Genomic DNA, 22,395 nt, shown 5'->3' with positions numbered 1-22,395 from the left:
TCTTAGGTGCAGACTGAAACTTGACTATAGACTGGTACAGACTAATGCAGACAAATGCAGACTGACTGTTCGGAGGTCTGTACACTCGTTATAATACCTCGCGCGTCCAGGTATCACTGCATGAGTGTGATCCGTGACGAGAAAAGGTTCTACGTTAGCAGCAATCTCATTGTCTGCGTTACATATTGATACATGGATCGGCGGAAGCAGAATTTGGTCCGTCTCTAAGGCAGCGCCATCTCGTAGTGCGGAGACGGACGAGGGCTGCGCCTGTGCTGTTGTGCTTAGCGAGGCGCGCTCTAGTGGGAAAGTTGTGTACGCGTGACTACGCGGAACTATGTACACAACAGTCTTCAAGAACTGCAGCATAACATTTCGGATAGAATTGCAGGAATCGCAACAGTGCAGCTTCGATCTGGCTTCAGCAACTTGTTGACTACCGGTCCAAAATCGACAACAGATGAATGGTGGTCACTTTCAACATCTGCTATAGTCAGGTTAGTACTGTGTTTCCTTTTCTCTCCTGTATTTCTTTGCACTCTGGAACTGTGTTCCCCCAGCCAGTTTTATTTGCTCCACCCTGTATACATATTACAAGGTACCTAGAAACAAGCCTGTACTATACGCAACGCTGTATCAAATTTTCAAAGCAATCGGACAAGACCTTTAGGAACAAACAGCCATTTGCATTTTTTTAATGTAGATCTGTTGCCACATTTCTATTACAGTGCCACCCTTGCAGAGCAACTGTTTACTTAACAAACATTGCCTACAAATGATACCTTTAATGAACTACAGCAGTTTTCTACAGCCATGGATTTCGGGGTTGAGTTAATAGTAACATTGAGTTACAGTATCCCCAACAATCTCCTGATACATACTTTCATATGTGATGTTAACACGTTTCTCCTCTTCAGGAATTTTTTACTTTCTATTGCCAGTCTGCAGATTATATCTTGTCTACTTTGGCGATCATCAGTTATCCTGCTGCCCGAAGAACAAAATTTATCTACTACCTTTAGTGTCTATCTACCTAATTTGTTTTTCTCTACATCACCTGATTTCATACGATTACTTTCCATTACCGGTGTTTTATCGATGGTCATCATTCTCTTTCAAGAAAGAATCTATTCCATTCAACTGCGGTTCGGTGTCCATTTGCTGTCTGAAAGAATTACAATGTCATCGGCATACCTCAATGTTTCTCCCTGTATTTTAATTCCTTTTCGAAATATCTCCCTGTTTCCTTTACTGTTTGCTCAATGTGCAGATTGAAAAATATTGGGGACAGATTACAACCCTGTTTCACTCCGTTCTCAATCATTGTATCCCTTCCTTGTCATTCGATTCTTATAAGTGCAATTTGATTCTCATTTATTTTTCCGTGTCAGTTGCACGTTTTTAATTAGATTACATGCTTCGATCACTCTCGACCACCATCATACCTAAGTTGTAGCGTCAACAGCCCGGCTTGTGTGCTGAGAACCACAGACCAGAGTACTAGTCCTACTCAGATATAAAGCTGATCCATAGTGATCAAAAATGCGCAGCTGAGACGAAACATTAAATGAGAATTATCTTAAATTTCAGTACAAATACTGAATCTCTCAGGACGATTATGTCAGCTACAGCCTTATCATAGCAATCTGTTTTCTGTACAAGATGTAGCTCACCCTTCGCTCCCTGTATTTATCCCTGCCACCTACAGGCTTTAAACCATAGTTTACAGGCCAACGTAGTCAAAACTTCCTCTAGATCTACAAGTGCCTGCAAGATTGCCTTTCTTTAACTTATCTTGCAAGATTAGTGAAAGCTTTAGAATTGCTTCGCGTGTTTCAGAACCAAAACTCGTCCTCACCGATGTCAGCGCCTATCAATGACTGTTAGCAGACTATGGAATCGGTGGGTTCAGGAGGATAATACGGAACCCGTGCTGGATCCCAACGGCCTTGTATAACTAGCAGTCGAGATGACAGGCATCTTATCCGCATAACTGTAACGGATCGTACAGCCAGTATCGATTCCTGAGTCAACATATGGGGACGTTTGCAAGACAACAACCATATGCACGAACAGTTCGACGACGTTTGCAGCAGCATGGACTGTCAGCTCGGAGACTACGGCTGCGGTTAGCCTTGACGCTGCATTACAGACAGGAGCGCCTGCGATGGTGTACTCAGCGACGAACCTGCGTGCACGAATGGCAAAACGTCATTGTTTCGGATGAATCCAGGTTCTGTTCACAACATCACGATGGTTGCATCCGTGTTTGACGACATCGCGGTGAACGCACATTGGAAGCGTGTATTTGTCATCGCCATACTGGCGTATCACCCGGCGTGATGGTATGGGGTTACACGTCTCGGTCACCTCTTGTTCGCATTGACGGCACTTTGAACAGTGGACGTTACATTTCAGATGTGTTACGACCCGTGGCTCTACCCTTCATTCGATCCCTGCGAAACCCTACATATCAGCAGGGTAATGCATGACCGCATGTTGCAGATCCTGTGCGGGCCTTTTTGGATACTGAAAATGTTCGACTGCTGCCCTGTCCAGCATATTCTTCAGATCTCTCACCAATTGAAAACGTCTGGTCAATGGTGGCCGAGCAACTGGCTCTTCACAATCCACCAGATACTGCTCTCGATGAACTGTGGTATCGTGTTGAAGCTGCGTGGGCGGCTGTACCTGTACACGCCATCCAAGCTCTGTTTGACTCAATGCCCAGGCGTATCAAGGCCGATATTACGGGCAGAGGTGGTTGTTCTGGGTACTAATTTCTCTGGATCATTGCACCCAAATTGCGTGAAAATGTAATCACATGTCAGTTCTAGTATAATATATTTTTCCAATGATTACCCGTTTATCATCTGCATTTCTTCTTGGCGTAGCAATTTTAATGGCCAAGGGCGATGTACTTGAGGACAATATTATGGAAATCGAAGAGGATATAGATGAAGATGAAATGGGAGATATGATACTGCGTGAAGAGTTTGACAGAGCACTGAAATACCTGAGTCGAAACAAGGCCCCCGGAGTAGACAACATTCCATTGGAACTACTGACGGCGTTGGGAGAGCCAGTCCTGACAAAACTCTACCATCTGGTGAGCAAGATGTATGAAACAGGCGAAATACCCTCAGACTTCAAGAAGAATATAATAATTCCAATCCCAAAGAAAGCAGGTGTTGACAGATGTGAAAATTACCGAACTATCAGTTTAATAAGTCACAGCTGCAAAATAATAACACGAATTCTTTACAGACGAATGGAAAAACTAGTAGAAGCCAACCTCGGGGAAGATCAGTTTGGATTCCGTAGAAACAATGGAACACGTGAGGCAATACTGACCTTACGACTTCTCTTAGAAGAAAGATTAAGGAAAGGCAAACCTACGTTTCTAGCATTTGTAGACTTAGAGAAACCTTTTGACAATGTTGACTGGAATACTCTCTTTCAAATTCTAAAGGTGGCAGGGGTAAAATACAGGGAGCGAAAGGCTATTTACAATTAGTACAGAAACCAGATGACAGTTCTAAGAGTCGAGCGACATGAAAGGGAAGCAGTGGTTATGAAGGGAGTAAGACAGGGTTGTAACCTCTCCCCGATGTTGTTCAATCTGTATATTGAGCAAGCAGTAAAGGAAACAAAAGAAAAATTCGGAGTAGTTATTAAAATTCATGGAGAAGAAATAAAAACTTTGAGGTTCGCCGATGACATTGCAATTCTGTCAAACACAGCAAAGGACTTGGAAGAGCAGTTGAACGGAATGGACAGTGTCTTGAAAGGAGGACATAAGATGAACATCAACAAAAGCAAAACAAGGATAATGGAATGTAGTCTAATTAAGTCGGGTGATGCTGAGGGGATTTGATTAGGAAATGAGCCACTTAAAGTAGTAAAGGAGTTTTGCTATTTGGGGAGCAAAATAACTGATGATGGTCGAAGTAGAGAGGATATAAAATGTAGACTGGCAATGGCAAGGAAATCGTTTCTGAAGAAGAGAAATTTGTTAACATCCAGTACAGATTTAAGTGTCAGGAAGTCATTTCTGAAAGTATTTGTATGGGGTGTAGCCATGTATGGAAGTGAAACATGGACGATAAATAGTTTGGACAAGAAGAGAATAGAAGCTTTCGAAATGTGGTGCTACAGAAGAATGCTGAAGATTAGATGGGTAGATCACATAACTAATGAGGAAATATTGAATAGGATTGGGGAGAAGAGAAGTTTGTGGCACAACTTGACCAGAAGAAGGGATCGGTTGGTAGGACATGTTCTGAGGCATCTAGGGATCACAAATTTAGTATTGGTGGGCAGCGTGGAGGGTAAAAATCGTAGAGGGAGACCAAGAGATGAATACACTAAGGAGATTCGGAAGGATGTAGGTTGCACTAGGTACTGGGAGATGAAAATGCTTGCACAGGATAGAGTAGCATGGAGAGCTGAATCAAACCAGTCTCAGTACTGAAGACCACAACAACAACAAGTGTAAATCTTTTTGAAACACTTTTTATTACGATCTACAGCGGTTAGTTCTAATAACGGTATTGCGTTCTGATCTTGTGTTTCGCGTGTGCTGGCTGTGACACAGTTGACCGACCGTTAGAGACCCTCCTTCCGTTAACAACGGACGAGAAGCTAGCCGCCTCGAGCAGAGACTGCGGTGCAGCTAGCGAGGCGTGGCAGGGCCAGGAGCTGCTGTGCGCTCCGGGCCCCCACCCCACCCCACCCTCGCAGCCGCCAACTCCGCCGGTCACGTGATGAATGGCCGGCAGCCAGTCCCGTCGCTAATGAACTTGTTCCCGCCGCTAAGTGCCGGCCACGCCTCCCAGCGACAAATAGCCGCCTGCTCCCGGCCGCTCTTGGGAAACGCCGGTCCCGCGGGGCGGCCCGCACTGACCACCGCTTCCTCGGTTCGCTAATCCTACCACTGTCGGGGAACTTGTCGAGGTCACTCGCTTCATTACTTCCGCTGTTACAACAATATTTTCTCAACACCCTCATCTTTTACTTTCGTGGAAGTTCCTGGGATTGTAGAGCTTTCCAGCTACCGTAGAATCCGGAGAAATGTACCGCTGACAACGTCGTGTAGTCCAGATGGCGTGCGGCACTCGCTGAAAGACTCATGCCGCTTTGATAATTAGATTTGTTCCTTGTGCTTGCCTAGTAATGTATCGGTAAGGCGAATAGTGTTTCTATTGTCTGTTTAATAGGCTCTAACGAAAGTATACAGCACAGATAGCAGGCACATTCCTCACAGGTAGACAAAGAAATTATGTTATATGAACATGGGTTTGGAAACGCTTTGTTTACATGTTACAACTCATTTTCTCCAACTCATTATTCATGGTAAGCACACACGAACAGAACGAGTCGCTTAATGAACGAAGTAAGAGCATATTGAATATCAGACCAATTGTGTTATTGGATTGAAGAGTTCCAAGATAACAGAACGCAGCATCTCTTTCTCAATGGAGAGAAGTCCTCCGAAGTAAGAGTGATTTCAGGTGTGCCGCAGGGGAGTGTCGTAGGACCGTTGCTATTCACAATATACATAAATGACCTGGTGGATGACATCGGAAGTTCAGTGAGGCTTTTTGCGGATGATGCTGTAGTATGTGGAGAGGTTATACTAATGGAAAATTGTACTGAAATGCAGGAGGATCTGGAACGAATTGACGCATGGTGAAGGGAATGGCAATTAAATCTCAATGTAGACAAGAGTAGTGTGCTGCGAATACATAGAACGAAAGATCCTTTATCATTTAGCTACAATATAGCAGGTCAGCGACTGGAAGCATTTAATTCCATAAATTATCTGGAAGAAGGCATTTTGAGTGATTTAAAATTGAATGAATATATAAAATTACTCGTCGGTAAAGCAAGTGCTAGACTGAGATTCATTGGAAGAATGTTAAGGAAATGTAGTCCGAAAACAAAGGAAGTAGGTTACAGTACACTTGTTCGACCACTGCTTGAATACTGGTCACCGATGTGGGACCCGCACCAGATATGGTTGATAGAAGAGATAGAGAAGATCCAACGGAGAGCAGCACGCTTCGTTACAGGATCATTTAGTAATCGCGAAAGCGTTACGGAGATGATAGATAAACTCCAGTGGAAGACTCTGCAGGAGAGACGTTCAGTAGCTCGGTACGGGCTTTTGTTGAAGTTTCGAGAACATACCTTCACCGAAGAGTCAAGCAGTATATTGATCCCTCCTACGTATATCTCGCGAAGAGACCGTGAGGATAAAATCAGAGAGATTAGATCCAACAAAGAGGATCCGAGAACAATACGAGACTGGAATAGAAGGGAGAACCGATAGAGGCACTCAAGGTACCTTCCGCCACACACGGTCAGGTGGCTTGCGGAGTATGGATGTAGATGTAGAACGGGTATATCACATGAAACTGTTTCCCACAGGAGATGTTCAATACCTCCTCCGCGGCACTGATACATGTATCAACCCGCTGTCTTGGTGAATCTCGGATGCGCTATTATTTCCCTGGAGTATTGCGTATACTTTCCTAGCCTTCCATGATACAGGCACGGATGATGATGATGTTTGGTTTGTGGGGCGCTCAACTGCGCTGTTATCAGAGCCTGTACAAATTCCCAAACTTTGCTCAGCCCAACCCCGCCATTTTCATGAATGATTATGAAATGATGAGGACAACACAAACACTCAGTCATCTCGATGCAGGTGAAAATCCCTGACCCCGCCGGGAATCGAGACCGCGACCATGTGCTCGGGAAGCGAGAACGCCACCGCTAGACCGCGTGCTGCGGACTACAGGCGCGGAGACCCTGAACAACTTGTGCTGGGGTTCCGTGCGCAACAGCCTTCAAATGCCCCCACAATCAAAACCCCAGAGGGTTTACCTCTGGAGAGCGTTAAAGCCTGGCAATTGGTCCATCTGTACCTATTTATCTGTCACTGAATCTTTTATTTTAGAAGCCGATGGACACGATATAAGGAGGTGCTCCATCATGTATGATGCCCATGTTTTGCCGCACAGCTAAAGGCACACCTACTAACATATAAGGTAGAACATCTCTACGAATTATGGTAACTTACGGCTTTGTAGAGGAGCACTTGCAGTTCCAGTTATGCTACATTAGCTGGATGACATGCTTAGATCAAAGACTGAATTCGCATTAGATACGGCACAGCCACACGTGAAAGTAATGAATAAAAATAGCACAACGGATAACAAAAAAACCAGGCTTATATATCCGGGAATGCCACTGTTGGGTATTGTATCGATCTATATCATTGTCCCCTGTTCCTATTACGTGCCTGTCTTCCACTTTAATTCTCGTGGCAAAAAATAAAAACACCTACAGCCGTCCTTATGATTTTATTTCATTTTGTCGCTTCCAGTTTCAACGCTTCATTGCGTCACCTTCAGGCTCTTTTCAATGCGGTACATATTGATATGATCCCCATGCATAGCCCATCAGTTGCCAGCATTACTGGATACGCAGTTGGCAGTTTATGGTTGGAGTGCTGACACATTATCTGCGTACCGCATCATTAAGAGCCCGAAGATGACGCAAAGAAACGTTGAAACTGGTAGCCACAAAATAAAATCAAAACATAAGGACGGCTGTAGGTGTTTTTATTTTTTGTCACGATAGTAAACGGCCGTCGTCTCAGAGACCTCCTGCTAAATGTATAGACATACAAACTTTAATTCTGGCTTTTTTTGCATATTTCTCAGACATAAGTATGTGCATATAGGAAGATAAAAAATGATCAGGTGATAATATATCTTATCGAAATACAATAGCTCTTGTTGTAATGAACGGTGACGATTAATTTAATGAAACAACTCAAACCCTTGGGACAGTCGTGAAAAGAACTTTACACCACTTTCATGGGATGGAAATAGAAATCAGGTATGAATACATTTTACAAAAGACTGTTACTTGGAGGCCCCTTAGAGTGTTGTTATAACTGACCTAGAAGGGTATGGGGACCGTTGGTTGGACTCAGATTCGTATCAGGGAGACTAAGATTCCAAATAGAGTCACCACAAGGAATCACGTAATTCATACACATTCGTGCTATAACAAAAGTGGGCAACGATTATTATACCACGTCCGACTATTAAAAGTAGCAGAGCACGAAAGTAAAGGTAAGTAGCTGCCGTTATTGGAAGTGCATGCACACAACAACATCGATTTTAAGCTAACAAATATAGCATGAGATAGAATTCAGTATGCTAAAGGCATCTATCTCCGAACACGTGGTGTAATGATTCGAGTTCACACAGAGCCCAGACCACAAAACCGCTCTTCCACACAAACTTAATTAAAATGATAATTATACGTAATGGCAAAGCGCCCTCTTGTAAAATCTAGTACGGAAACAGAACAGGTTGCACACTTCTGCAAACGAGGGCATCATGGTTGGCTTACCTAGGCAGCGACGTTCCGTTTCCAAACATCAGTGGTGGGCAGAGACGTACGTTGACTCACTATCTACAGCACGACAAAATTTTAACCTGGCATTGATCTTTGACTGTGCTCCCAACTTCCTTTCTGTGCTAAATTATATCACCGGGCTAATCTGACAATCACTCTAGGCCAGCCATGCCACCTCAGACATACCACGAAAACATTCGAATTCCAGACAGACTCATATTCACGCACTCATGAGTCAAACGTACGATGGACGTGCACAGAGAGGATGTTTACTGATAAACGAAGAGATTGGTCCATCTCTTCCCCAGAGTCCATTGGTAACTTGAATAGAGCAACACGTATCAGAAAACCGGAGCAATGCGTACGCAAATTGCTTCGCGAACATGAGCATTATGAATCAGTTCTGAAGGAAACGTTTCAACGCGAGTTCCCTTCTAATCACAATCTAAATTTCGTTGGTAGAACCGTAACTTATCTTCGACACTCTGGTCCGCATGAAATTGTTTTAGTATTTCATCCATGTCGTTTTGATTCATGAGTTTAGCTTGTCACAGTTCTCTGCAATTTCTGCCCTGTTGCTGTCTGCATTCAGAAAAACCCAGACCCCACGTCGTGGGCTGATATACTTCAGCATTACATTTCTCCATTTAACCGTCCGTTGTCACTGGAAATTTTTGGTGTAGAGCTGATGCCATCCGATAATGTTAACTTCCACGTCTGGCAATATAGTGATGTGTTCCCCCTCAATGTAAGACGTTTCGAGACTGGATTAATAAAAGAATGGAGAAAAGTTAAGATGGTGATTTCAATGCTTAATGTCTTTTATACATTATTCCCTTCCCCACTTCAATGCACAGAACCTAAACCATCTGAAACTGCCAGAATAGTCTTTCTTTGGGGATGTTGTTCAAGTGGTGCTTCACACATTGGCTTTATTTAAAGTCGAAGCGTTGATCCTTCTTGTGAATTTCTGCACATTCTCTTTCTGCGGTAGGTTCGTACCGATATCAACAAATATTTCGACAGCGAGAACATACTCACGAATGCCCTTGAAGATCTATCCAGATACTACAACACAAACCAGCTTAAACCAAACCCTTCAAAGACCCAAGTGTGTGCTTTTAATTTGAGAAACAATGAAGCTACTCGCAAGTTGAAAATGGTATGGTCGGAGGTCCAACTCGAACACAACGAGGCTCCAAAATACCTATGAGTGACAAATGACAGCTCTCTCACTTTAGAAAAGCACTGCATGAAACGCAAGTCGAAAGTTTCCACCAGGGACAATCTCCTAAGGAAACTCGCCGGATGACAGCGGGGTAGTCAACCTGAAACAATCCGAACATTTGCAATGGCACTATGCTATTCTGCGGCAGAGCATGCCTGTCCTGTTTGGTATAATTCAACTGATGCCAGACAGGTGGATGTACCTCTCAACGAAACCAGCACAATTATAACTGGTTACTTGACATCCGCTCGTTTACCTTCGGTGCTCTTACGACTCACATAGTAATATCAAGTCCCAAAGAGGGCAACTACAGTCGCAGGGTCTGTTACTACTAGTTCACTGTTTACAATATTAATCTTAAATTTTTTGGTAAACTTCTTTATAAAGCAGATCAATTCTTTTGTCATTATAGAAAAAATGTTACCTTTTGTACTTATATTTTGTACTATAATCCTGTATGTACAGTATTTTTGTCACGATTATCTACACATTGTGCTTAACTGGCAACTACTGACAACAGACGGAAGATAGTGGGCGGAGCTCCCTATTCACCTGCAGCTTCCTTACGCTAAACAGCTGTTGACATCGACGTCTCGTACATACACTTCCTGTTCCGCGTCATCGTCTCCACCAGCCACCTTTCGGGTATTCATTGATTAACTACTGTTGTTACTTTTAAATTTTGGTTGCAATTCCGGCTCAAACACCCAAGTATTTAAATTTATTCTTCTTGCAGAGTGTGGCCTGATAATGCTCTATGACAGACGGAAACCGTTCATCATTTTTAAATAAATTTGTTTACACTATAGGAGTAAACATTGTTCGCCTTTGGATTTTATTTAGACCTTCTACACCGTGTTCCCACAGCTAGGTCTGACTCACGTGCGTTGTGTTCACCTTTTAGTCCATTCCGAAAAATTACGTACAATATATGGACCAATAAAACTGATTATTAAGAGCTCTATTTCTGACACATAGTGGATAACTACTATAGTTTCCGGAATGAGATTTTCACTCTGCAGCGGAGTGTGCGCTGATATGAAACTTCCTGGCAGATTAAAACTGTGTGCCCGACCGAGACTCGAACTCGGGAGCTTTGCCTTTCGCGGGCAAGTACTCTACCAACTAAGCTACCGAAGCACGACTTACGCCCGGTACTCACAGTTTTACTTCTGCCAGTATCTCGTCTCCTACCTTCCAAACTTTACAGAAGCTCTCCTGCGAACCTTGCAGAACTAGCACTCCTGAAAGAAAGGATATTGCGGAGACATGGCTTAGCCACAGCCTGGGGGATGTTTCCAGAATCTGCCAGGAAGTTTCAACTACTATAGTATTTATTAGGGTACTCGATGTGTATACATGCAGTAGGGGAAAACAATGTCGTGACCAGAGCAATCGGCGATTTTAATGCGCAGAAAGTACAGTTTTCTTATAATACTCAATATAATCATGGCTCACGCTGAAATGAGCTGTTTTAGGATCCCATCAAGGTCAGTGGAAGAGAAAACGGAGGTTAAATGCTGGATGGGGTTAATCATATCAGTCTGTTGATCGCACAGATTGGTTTATTAATTAACATTGTATATTAATCCCTTCTATGGTATACAGTCCGTCGAAATAAAATTCAGAAACAGATCTGAGATTTTATACAATAAATCTTATCTACATCTACATCTACATCTATACTCCGCGAGCCACCTTACGGTGTGTGGCGGAGGGTACTTATTGTACCACTATCTGATCCCCCCTTCCCTGTTCCATTCGCGAATTGTGCGTGGGAAGAACGACTGCTTGTAAGTCTCCGCATTTGCTCTAATTTCTCGGATCTTTTCGTTGTGATCATTACGCGAGATATATGTGGGCGGTAGTAATATGTTGCCCATCTCTTCCCGGAATGTGCTCTAGTCCCTCTATTAGTGAACTTTTGTACGAAACAATGAAATGGATTCGGCAAAAGTTACACACAAGCCTCCTTAGGACGGTATGAGAGTCACAATAGTTGGCACAGACGATGCGGGTGGGGGTGTGGGGGATGGGGGCGTATGGGGGGGGGGGAGGGTAGTGAGAGCGCATATGTCATTCTTACAGGACAACTGCTCTAAGTTAACTGGCGAGACACTCTGTAGAACCTCGAAAGCACTAGGGAGTATCAAATGGTTCAAATGGCTCTGAGCACTATGGGACTCAACCTCTTAGGTCATAAGTCCCCTAGAACTTAGAACTACTTAAACCTAACTAACCTAAGGACATCACACACACCAATGCCCGAGGCAGGATTCGAACCTGCGACCGTAGCAGCCCCGCGGTTCCGGACTGCAGCGCCAGAACCGCACGGCCACCGCGGCCGGCCACTAGGGAGTACCAGAGGGGTACATATAGGTGGACAGCTACAATCAACCGCCAACACATACAAGGGCATAAAAATATAAAAAATTATTAACTGGCAGAAACTTTCCTCAGATACACATAACCATGTTAGTTATATAAGAACGAGCTCGAGTAGCTGTTTGGATAGCATTCCAATAGGATATGTACCCCCACTGAAGTCCAGTAGCCGATGATGAGTCGTTTTTCATAAACTCGAAAAAAGCGAAGTAACCCATAACCATACATACATACATATGGGTGTTCGTTGAGCTCAGGAGAAATAGACCTGTAATTAAATAGGATTATGAGAAGGAAGATTTAAACTGATGGGCACGTAGTGAGCTGGTGGCAAAAGATCAATGAATTTAAATAAATTCAGAAACCGGGGAACAGTTTATGTAAAAACGTCCATGCAGGTATACCCTGAGCTCATAATTAAAAGATATATCCACTGAATATATCTGCCAAAAATCAGTCAGTCCACACAAAGAACACCACTTAAAATTGGAGAATACGAATATGTCGAATGTAATTTTCAGGAAATAGGAACACGGAAACTTTATGCAAGTAATATCACTCACATTTACACTACAAAAATTACCAAAGAACGTAAGACGTAGCGCCTTCGCATCGCTCCTGCCACTTGTTAGGCGATATCGTTATAGGCATGAGTCATCGACAGATGTCACCAGCTGACATGGACCTGAGTTACAGAGCTGCACGTAGTTGTACTAGTAGGCGGCAGAGGTCAGCAGTTGACGGACAGTGCTAGCAGTCGTAGTCAAAACAATGTTGTAAAGTTATGTTTGATTAATGCTTAATGTATTTGCATTATTATAATTGTTTTATATTTGAAGTAATTAGCAGTGTGAGTGTTGTATGAGTGAAGAACAACAGAAGTAAATGAAAATTGTTTTGTTTATTCACGAAGTACCAGTTAAACTATACAGGGGATTTACTATAATTAAATGTGCAGTCAGTTTATGGTACTAATAAATCGTGAGGAGAACACGAATTAATCGGTAATTTCAGAAGGAGTAATTTTATATTTGATACTTTTCTAAATTTATTTATTTAGAAATTACCATAGAAATAAATGTTTTACTATGATTGGTCACTGAAGTAAAGCGTGGGTTAGCGCGGGATAATACTGCAACCCGATTTGCTGTTTGTGATATCAGCCAATCAGAAAAATCCAGGCTCGCGCCAACCTATACTGCGAACAAAGCCTTTGGTGTGATCTAGGAGGGTCGGGGCTGAGGGTTCGAACTAGTAACATCTTATTGAAAGCAGGTCCCACGAAAGTACTGTAAAATCGCGGAAAAATGCTAATTACGTGTTAGCGAAGCAGTACAAAGTGTGTTTAAGTGAACGGTATAGTGGACGTCCTGTGGAATTTCGGACGGAATACGAAAATAATTGCTTTTGACTGTTAGTTAAAACCGCGTGGCGTGTTGTGCGATCTAAGACTGGAACAGGTAATACGTTTAGAGCAGAGTGCACAACATTTGAGCGAGCATTTTCATAACTAAACGATCCGGTGAACTCTATTAACTTCGGTAGCGGGTGTAAATACCATAAACTGGCTACGTGTGTGCTCGTTGTGTGTGTGTGTGAAGTTTACATTGTGTTGCCTCTTACTACGGACTTGGCAGTATTAACTGTGATCTTTATCGTAAAAATACACCTGAAAATTTATATTGCCAAGTTAAAACTTTTATTTCAGTAGCTAGCCGCATCCCGTTTACCGGACAATTCTATGTATGTTGCGACCTGCAATAGACAGTAGTGGTCTAGTACTTTCTACTACAGCTTTTAGCTAGACAAATGAACATTATTGGACACTGGCAGGGCGGTAAAAAGTAGCATGCCGCCCCACAAACGGTAGGTTTAATAATCATTCTCACAAGTCAAAGTAAAGCATGATGTACCTCCATGAAACACACAAATGTACCCCGAGAAAATTCAGAGCAGTCCAACCAAGTTATGAACGTGCATTGTTACACTGAGAAACTGTTAAGCGCAAACACTAGTTACAGTAATTTAACCTAATGCTTTTGTCCATGATATCAGAACAAAACTATAAAAGTGCGTCTGCAACATACTGGGCCCCAACGAAAAATGCGAACTATACATAGTCACCTTGTTCACAGTGCGCTCTTAAACTGGGCGAGTGGAGGCGTGGAGTGGGGGGGGGGGGAGAAATGTTTCCAAAACGTGCACCTGTATTCAGTAATACACGAGATCCGCTCTTTGTGACTGACCAGCATCTCACGTCCATCTCTGCTGCTCCTATATCAACACACTGTGAATCAACGTCAGGCTGCGCCCATCTCATAAATGTGTCTATCTTGTCTTAATATACTACTTGTATCTTGCTGTGGCCACATCTATCTACACCGGATTCCTGGGGTCCCCACCTAGAATCCACATGTTTCCTTTTCACCCAGATATGTTTCAGTACGTCTTAGGCAGGTTTCAGAAGGTTTATTTGTTTATGTTAGTACTGGAAAATTGGTGTTACATGTTAACCCTTAACGAAACTTTTAGTACAAAATAGTTACATTTATAAAATGAGCGATTATTGTCTAGTATTTTATATTGGTTTACATCCAGTATATAGCTGAGACATGAATAACTGAGTTCAGGCATTCTATGCTGTTTACTTACTATATTTCTAAAGGTTCTAGTTTTGTAGTATATTTGGGAATATAGTATAGCTGTAGGTCTACTACGCAGTCTACTGCTGCACCAATAACTTCCTCATCATCAATGTACTGCTTCCCGCGGAGAGAATCCTTCCTTTGGCCAAACAGATGGATGTCGAAGGTACAAGATTTGGGCTCTAGGAGGAGGAGGAAGAACGGTGTTCTGATATTCTGTGATCTCATCTCGACTGTGCAGACTAGTATGCGGCCTTGCGCTGTCACGGAGAAGTTGGTTTCCATTTTTGTGGTGGCGAACGTACTGAAGTCATTTCTTCATTTCCTCACTCTAGCTCAATCGTGCACTGATATGGAGGTAATCAAACAATATAATCCCCCAGAAGACCGTCGCCGAAATTTTACTGATTGAGGCCTGGCTTTGAACAATTTCTTCGAAGGAGAGTTGATGTGGCGCCACTCCAAGGACTGCAGTTTCGTTTCGAGTTCGAAGAACAGTTAGGGTTTAAAACTCGTTTAACAACGGAAAATGCCATATTCTCTTTTCTCTGTGAAGTACTGGATGGGTTAAACAAAATGCTTCGAACGCTAGGCATAGTTTTTTGATTTAACTATGACGTTTGATTGTGTTAATCACAAAATATTGCTCCAGAAGTTGGACCATTACGGAGTACAGGAAGAGCTCACAATTGGTTCACCTCCTGCTTTAGCAACAGACAGCAACAGGTCATTAGTCACAGTGTTGAGAATGGCTGTGATGTATGGTCTGAGTGGGGTACAGTCAAGTAAGGGGGAGGGGGGAGGAGTGCCACAGGTATCAATGTTGGGGCCACTCCTGTTCCTTATTTATATAAATGATATGCCCTCTAGTATTACAGGTAACCCTAAAATATTTATGTTTGCTGATGACACTAGCTTGATAGTGAAGAATGTTTTTTGCAACATTGGCTCGGTTACAAATATGAAGTTCATGACGTAAGTTCATTGCCTGAAGAAAATAAACTAATGCCAAATCACATTAATACTCAGTTTTTACACTTTCTAACACACAATACTACAAAACCTGACGTTTTAATTTCACAGAATGGACATAAGATTACTGAAACTGAACAGTTCCAATTTCTAGGTGTTCAGATAGATAGTAAATTGTCGTGGAAAGCCCACGTTCAGGATCTTACTCAAAGACTTAATGCTGCCATTTTTACTATTCGATTATCTGAAGTGAGTGATCGTTCCACACGAAAATTAGTCTACATAGGCTTATTGTCATTGGCTTATGTCGTATGTTATTATATTTTGGGGTAGCTATTCCCATTCTAAAACGATATTTTTGGCTCAGAAACGGACGGTTCGGGCAATAAGTGGTGTAAGTTCACGACTCTCTTGTCGACCCCTGTTCACGAGTCTGGTTATTCAAAATATATATATATATATATATATATATATATATATATATATGTATATTCCTTACTGTCATTTCTTGTTAACATTATTAGCTTATTCCCAAGAATAGGAAGATTTCACTCAGTTAATACTTCGCTGAAATCATTCCTCCATTCGGATCGGAATTCCTTAACTCTTGTGCCGACAGGTGTGCACTATACCGCTGCATCCAATTTCAATAAGCTACCACTAGAATTCAAAAATATTAGCAGTAATCCACGTGGTTGCAAATCGAAACTGGCTAAAGTCTTCGTACACGTGAAAAAATATCTTTGACTCATAAAGTTACTTAGTATACAACATCCGAAGTAGTATTAGTGGGAGCAAGAACGCAGGGCTTGTTTGCTGCAAAAACATTGGAAAGATTCACACAGAACTGGCTGCGTGAAAGTAACTGACACTAGGATCCATGCCCCCAAAATACAGCGTCTGGCCATTTGCTTTGTTTATGGTCAAGACATAACGTAAGTTCATCGAGGAATTGTACCTATTTAAAGTGAAATGCTAAATTTTTAGGAAGACGCAGCATTCATGGTCTAAAAACTTGATCAGCTGCGCCGCTTTATATCAAAGTTTTCACTTCTATTGTGCTAAGTTGGGGAGATGAAACTTGGAGCCTCTGTGAGTGAAGAGTTCTGAGGAGCGAGATAATGCATGACGCTCTCGAACAGAGTTACGTCACGCCTCGCTTTCGCAAGGAGCTTCCAAAGAGAGATGTAAAGCCCGATTTTCTCGAGCAGCAGTACATCTCGCCAGGTTATCTTCATTGAAATCTTGAGATAACAGAGTACTTAGTCTTTTAGCTGTTCTAGTGTATTCAGAAAGATTCGACCACATTTATAAGCATTCTTGTTTGTAAGCAAAACGAAATCAACATGTAATTTTATCCCACAAATCAAAATTAGTAAATTCATTTTTCCTAACAAAGAGTACAAATAAAACCTGTCTAAAGGACGAAAGTACACAAAGCGAAATCAGTAAAATCATAAATGCTACTAGATTCAAAGTTAGTTTGAATTTTCAAAGATAAGATTGTGGCCCTTAATTCTGTCTCGGCGTAAACTTCGGATAATACCCTGTCACTGAGGTAGAAATAACTTTCCTAGGAAACAACTACAAATAAAACCTATGGAAAGAAACAAAGCAATGCCGTTTAGTTCTTAACACACAAAGCTAAATCTGTAAATCTGTAAATCCTAGACAAGTAAATTCGCAGACCTATTTGTAAAGAAAAGCTAGCTGTGCTTAGTTCTGTCACTGACGTAAGATTCCGAAAATACACCTGTCACGGAGTCATTATCGATTCTTGATTCTTTGATGTATTACGCTTTGACGACAAAACATTTCAATTACTAAGTTGAGCAGACGATTTACGATAAAACCCAATAAAAATTCTTCTAGTTGTTTTGGAGAAAAGCGTGTTCAAACAGACAGACACGGCGGTTTTACATTTTTATCAATAGTATAGATATATAATGGACGGTGGTAGTAGGGGAAAGAGTTGAAAAAAGAATTATGAGAGAATATGGGCTTGGTAGTGAGAATTCGAGATGGGAAAGACTAGTTGAGTACTGCAAAAATTTCGACTAGTAACAGTGAATACACTGTTGCAGAATCACAAGAATAGGAGATATGCTTGGAAAAGGTCACGAGACGAGGGGAGATTTCAGTTGATTGACATCATGGTGAGAGGTTACAAAATCAGATACTCGATTTAAGGCGAAACCAGAAGTAGGCTCAAGTACCAAGTTGGTAACAAAGCGCAAACCGAAGTCTGAGAGATTCCTGCAGAAGAATCAGAGTAGAAAGAAGTTGGATACTGAAGTACTGAGGAATGTTTACATCTGCATCTACAGGAATACTCAGCAAATCACACTTCAGTGACTGGCAGAGGATTCATCGAACTTCCTTCACAACTACTTTCTATTATCCCACTCAGAAAGAATACGAACACCTATATTTTTCAGTGCAAGCTCTGATTTCCCTTATTTTATTACGATGGTCGTTTCTCCCTATGTATATCGGCCTCAACAAAATATTTTCACATTCGGAGGAGAAAGTTGGTGATTGAAATTTTGTGAGAAGATCCCACCGCAGTGACAAGCGCCTTTGTTCTAATGATGTCCAACCCGAAACCTGTACCGTGTCCGTTACACTAATTCCCCGGGTTCTGGATAGTACAAACTCTGCTGCTCTTCATTGAACTTTCTCGATGTACTCCGTTAATCCTACTGGTAAGGATCCGACACCTCGCAGCAGTACTCCAAAAGAGGACAGACAAGCGTAGTGAAGGCAATCTGTTTAGTAGATTTGTTGCATCTTTTAAGTTTTCTGCCAATGAATTCCAGTCTTTAGTTCACCTTCCCCACAACATTTTCTACATGTTCTTTCCCATTTAACTTGCTCGTAACTGTAATTCCTAGGTATTTAGTTGAATTTACGGCACATAGATCGATTAGTGCATCGTGTAACCGCAGTTTGACTGATTCCTTTTAGCACTTATGCAGATGACATCACACTTTTCATAGTTTAGGAGCAGTTGCCAATCTTTACTCTCTCTCTCTCTCTCTCTCTCTCTCTCTCTCTCTATATATATATATATATATATATATATATATATATATATATATATATATATAGTTTTCCAAATGGTTTTGATCGTCTTATGATTGTTTGATTTTAATAGACGAAAGATGACAGCATCATCCTCAGATAACCTAATACTGCTGCTCACACTCTCATCTAAGTCGTTTCCATAGATAACGAACAGCAGACAGCTTATAACAATACCTTGGGGAACACCAGAAATCACTTTTGCTATACTCAATGACTTTCCGCCAATTACTATTAACTGTGACCTCTCTGACAGGAAATCACGACTCCTGTCGCATAACTGAGACGATATTCCGTAAACAAGTAATTTTGTTACAAGGGCCTGTGAGGTATGATGTCCACAACCTTCTGGAAATCTAGAACTACGAGATCAATTGGAAATCCCTTGTCAACAACGTTCAACATTTCGTGTGAGTAAAGAGTTAGTTGTGTTTCACAAGAACGATGTTTTCCAAATACGTGTTGACTGTGTTTCAGCAGACCGTTTGAAATTCTGTAAGCCTGTCGGTACTGTGGTAATGAATAACCCCGTAGCCAGTTCAGCTGATAAGGAATGGACACCTCTAAAAGAGGCAATCAGGCACGTCGGGCAGACAGACCAAGATTCGAGGAACGTAACGATAAAGAAAAATGTGGGTAACAGAAGAAATACTTCTGTTGATCGACGAAAGACCGGAATACGGAAATACAGGTAATTTAGGAATTAATTAAATAGAAAGTGGAGTGAATACAAAGCGATATGAGCGCAGGAAAAACTGTATGAAAATGAACTCATCCAAAAAATTTCAACGTATTTCCCAATTAACCACCAATAGTCACTACGGACGTTTTTTTTGTGTTTTTCTAGGAAGGAGGTTGTGTACATAATGCCAATTCGTTCGTCGTTGTCACTCTGCCTCATCTGCAGCCGCGCAGTCACGGCTTGTAAATAAACACGGAACACCAGAGCTCAGTTCTTGTGAATGCACAGTTGTCCGTATGCCTCTTAGTGTAGCACTCCTTGGAAGACCGTATCAAAACCATCACACTGATGGGACAAGACTTGAGACAAGTTTACATAGCCAATATTGTTCAAGTTAATCAAGGTTTTGTTTCCAGGCTATGAAAAAACTAACAGGAAACGCATTCAACAGAAGATCGACATCGTGAAGGCCGTTCACGCAAATCTACAGAGGCTCAGGACAGGTATGTAACGATATCTGCACGCAGACACCCAACAAAAACGGCTACCCTAGGCCACGAGCTTCGAGAGGCCACAGGGGTTACCATAAGTACCCACATCATTGGGCGCAAAGGGGAGGGGAGGGGAGGGGAAGGAGTGTTGTACAGCCGTAGACCTCTCACGACTCTACCACTCCATCCACATCACAGGGTAGTTCCTGGGCTAGAGCACATGAACATTGGACACGAGACCAAAGGACCACTGCTCACACTGCGACGGTTGCAGGTTCCAATCCTGCCTCGGGCATGGATGTGTGTGATGTCCTTAGGTTATTTAGGTTTAAGTAGTTCTAAGTTCTAGGGGACTGATGACCTCAGATGTTAACTCCCATAGCGCTCAGAGCGATTTGACCCATTTTTGTCACCAACAATCCGGTGGCTCAATCGTTTTCAGGCCAGGTATCACGTATGGCCGCCGCACACCACTCATTCCAATTGAACAACATGACTGCTGCAGTGTATGAAAACAACATTCTTCGAACCATAATGAGTGGTTTTGCAGGTACTGTGGAAGAAGGCTTCACTCCTCATCGTGCTCACACTGTGTGTCGCTGCTTGAAATGGACGTTCAATCCGAAGGATGGATTGGCCAGCACGATCATCGGATATGAATGGGTATAGGGTTAGCTGTTTTGATTCATAATCAGAAGTCTTCGATTCCGTGTTCGAATCCGGCCGCTGCTCAAAATTTGATTAATAATCAGCATTGGCGGCCGGAGACTTCCAGCACTAAGAGGTCACCCTCATTCTGCTAAAGGTCTTGTCAAAGTGAGCAGAAGAACGGACACAGATTCAGGGCAACCTCTTCTCCTAGGGGTGGGAAACTGCTCCTTAAGGGCGGAAGAGTCAGCAATGATCAACGGCATGAGGATGCAGACGGCAATGGAAACCACTAAATTAAAGGCACGTAACGTGTATCCATAGGACATGTGGCCTGTAATTGAAAAAGCGTCATGATGATCTCCCCATTGTCAAAGATTCCTGAATAGTATCCCATTCGTATCTACGGGAGGGGACTAGCAAGGGGGAGGTTACCATGAGAAAAATATTGAATAATCAACGGAAGGATAACGTTCTACGAGTCGGGGGTGGAATGTTAAAAGCTTGAACGTGGTAGGAAAACTAGAAAATCTGAAGAGGGAAATGCAAAGTCTCAATTTAGATATAGTAGGGGTCAGTGAAGTGACGTGGAAAGAAGACGAGGATTCCTGGTAACATGAGTATAGAGTAACATCAACAGCAGCAGAAAATGGTATAAAAGAAGTAGGATTCGTTATGAATAGGAAGGTAGGACAGAGAGTGTGTTTCTGCGAGCGGTTCAGTGACAGGGTCGTTCACGTAAGAATCGACAGCAAACCAACACCGATAACGATAGTTCAGGTATACATGCCAAAGTCGCAAGCTTGAGATGAAGAGATAGAGAAAGTGTACGAGGATATTGAAAGGGTAATACAATATGTAAAGGGAGATGAAAATCTAATAGTCATGGGAGACTGGAATGCAGTTATAGGGGAAGGAGTAGAAGAAAAGGTTACAGGAAAATGGGCTTCCGACAAGGAATGAGAAGGGAGAAAGACTGTTTGAGTTCTGTAACAAGTTTCAGCTACTAATAGCGAATACCCTGTCCAAAAATCGCAAGAGGAGGAGGTATACTTGGAAATGGCCGGGTGATACGGGAAGATTTCAGTTAGATTACATCATGGTCAGACAGAGATTCCGAAATCAGATACTGGATTGTAAGGCGTTCCCAGAAGCATATATAGACTAAGATCACAATGTAGTGGTGATGAAGAGTAGGCTGTAGATTAAGAGATTAGTCAGGAAGAACCAATCCGGAATGAAGTGCGATACGGAAGTACTAAGGAATGATGACATAGCTCGAAGGCTATAGATACAGCAATAGCTCAGTAGGCAGTAGGGTTGAAGAGGAATGGACATCTCCAAAAAGGGCCAGCACAGAAGTTTGGAAGGAAACATAGGTACAAAGAAGGTAGCTGCGAAGAAACCATGGATAAGAGAAGAAATATTTCAGTTGATTGATGAAAGAAGGAAGTTCGAAAAGGTTCCGGGAAACTCAGCAATACAGAGATACAAATCGCTGAGTAATGAAATAAATAGAAAGTGCAGGGAAGCTAAGACGATATGGCTGCAGGAAAAATGTGAAGACATCGAATAAGAAATGATTGTCTGTAGGATAGACTCACCATACCGGAAAGTCAAAAAATCCTTCGGTGACATTAAAAGCAAAGGTGGTAACATTAAGAGTGCAACGGGAAAGCCACTGTTAAATGGAGAGGAGAGAGCGGATGGGTGGACAGGATGAATGGAAAGACTCTATGAGGGGTAAGATTTATCTGATGTGATAGGAGAAGAAACAAGCGTCGATTGAGAAAAGATAGGGGATCCCGTATTGGAATCAGA

The sequence above is a fragment of the Schistocerca piceifrons genome, chromosome 1 (assembly GCF_021461385.2).
Source record: "Schistocerca piceifrons isolate TAMUIC-IGC-003096 chromosome 1, iqSchPice1.1, whole genome shotgun sequence".
Lineage (NCBI taxonomy): Eukaryota > Metazoa > Arthropoda > Insecta > Orthoptera > Acrididae > Schistocerca > Schistocerca piceifrons.
This window is presented reverse-complemented; position numbering follows the sequence as displayed.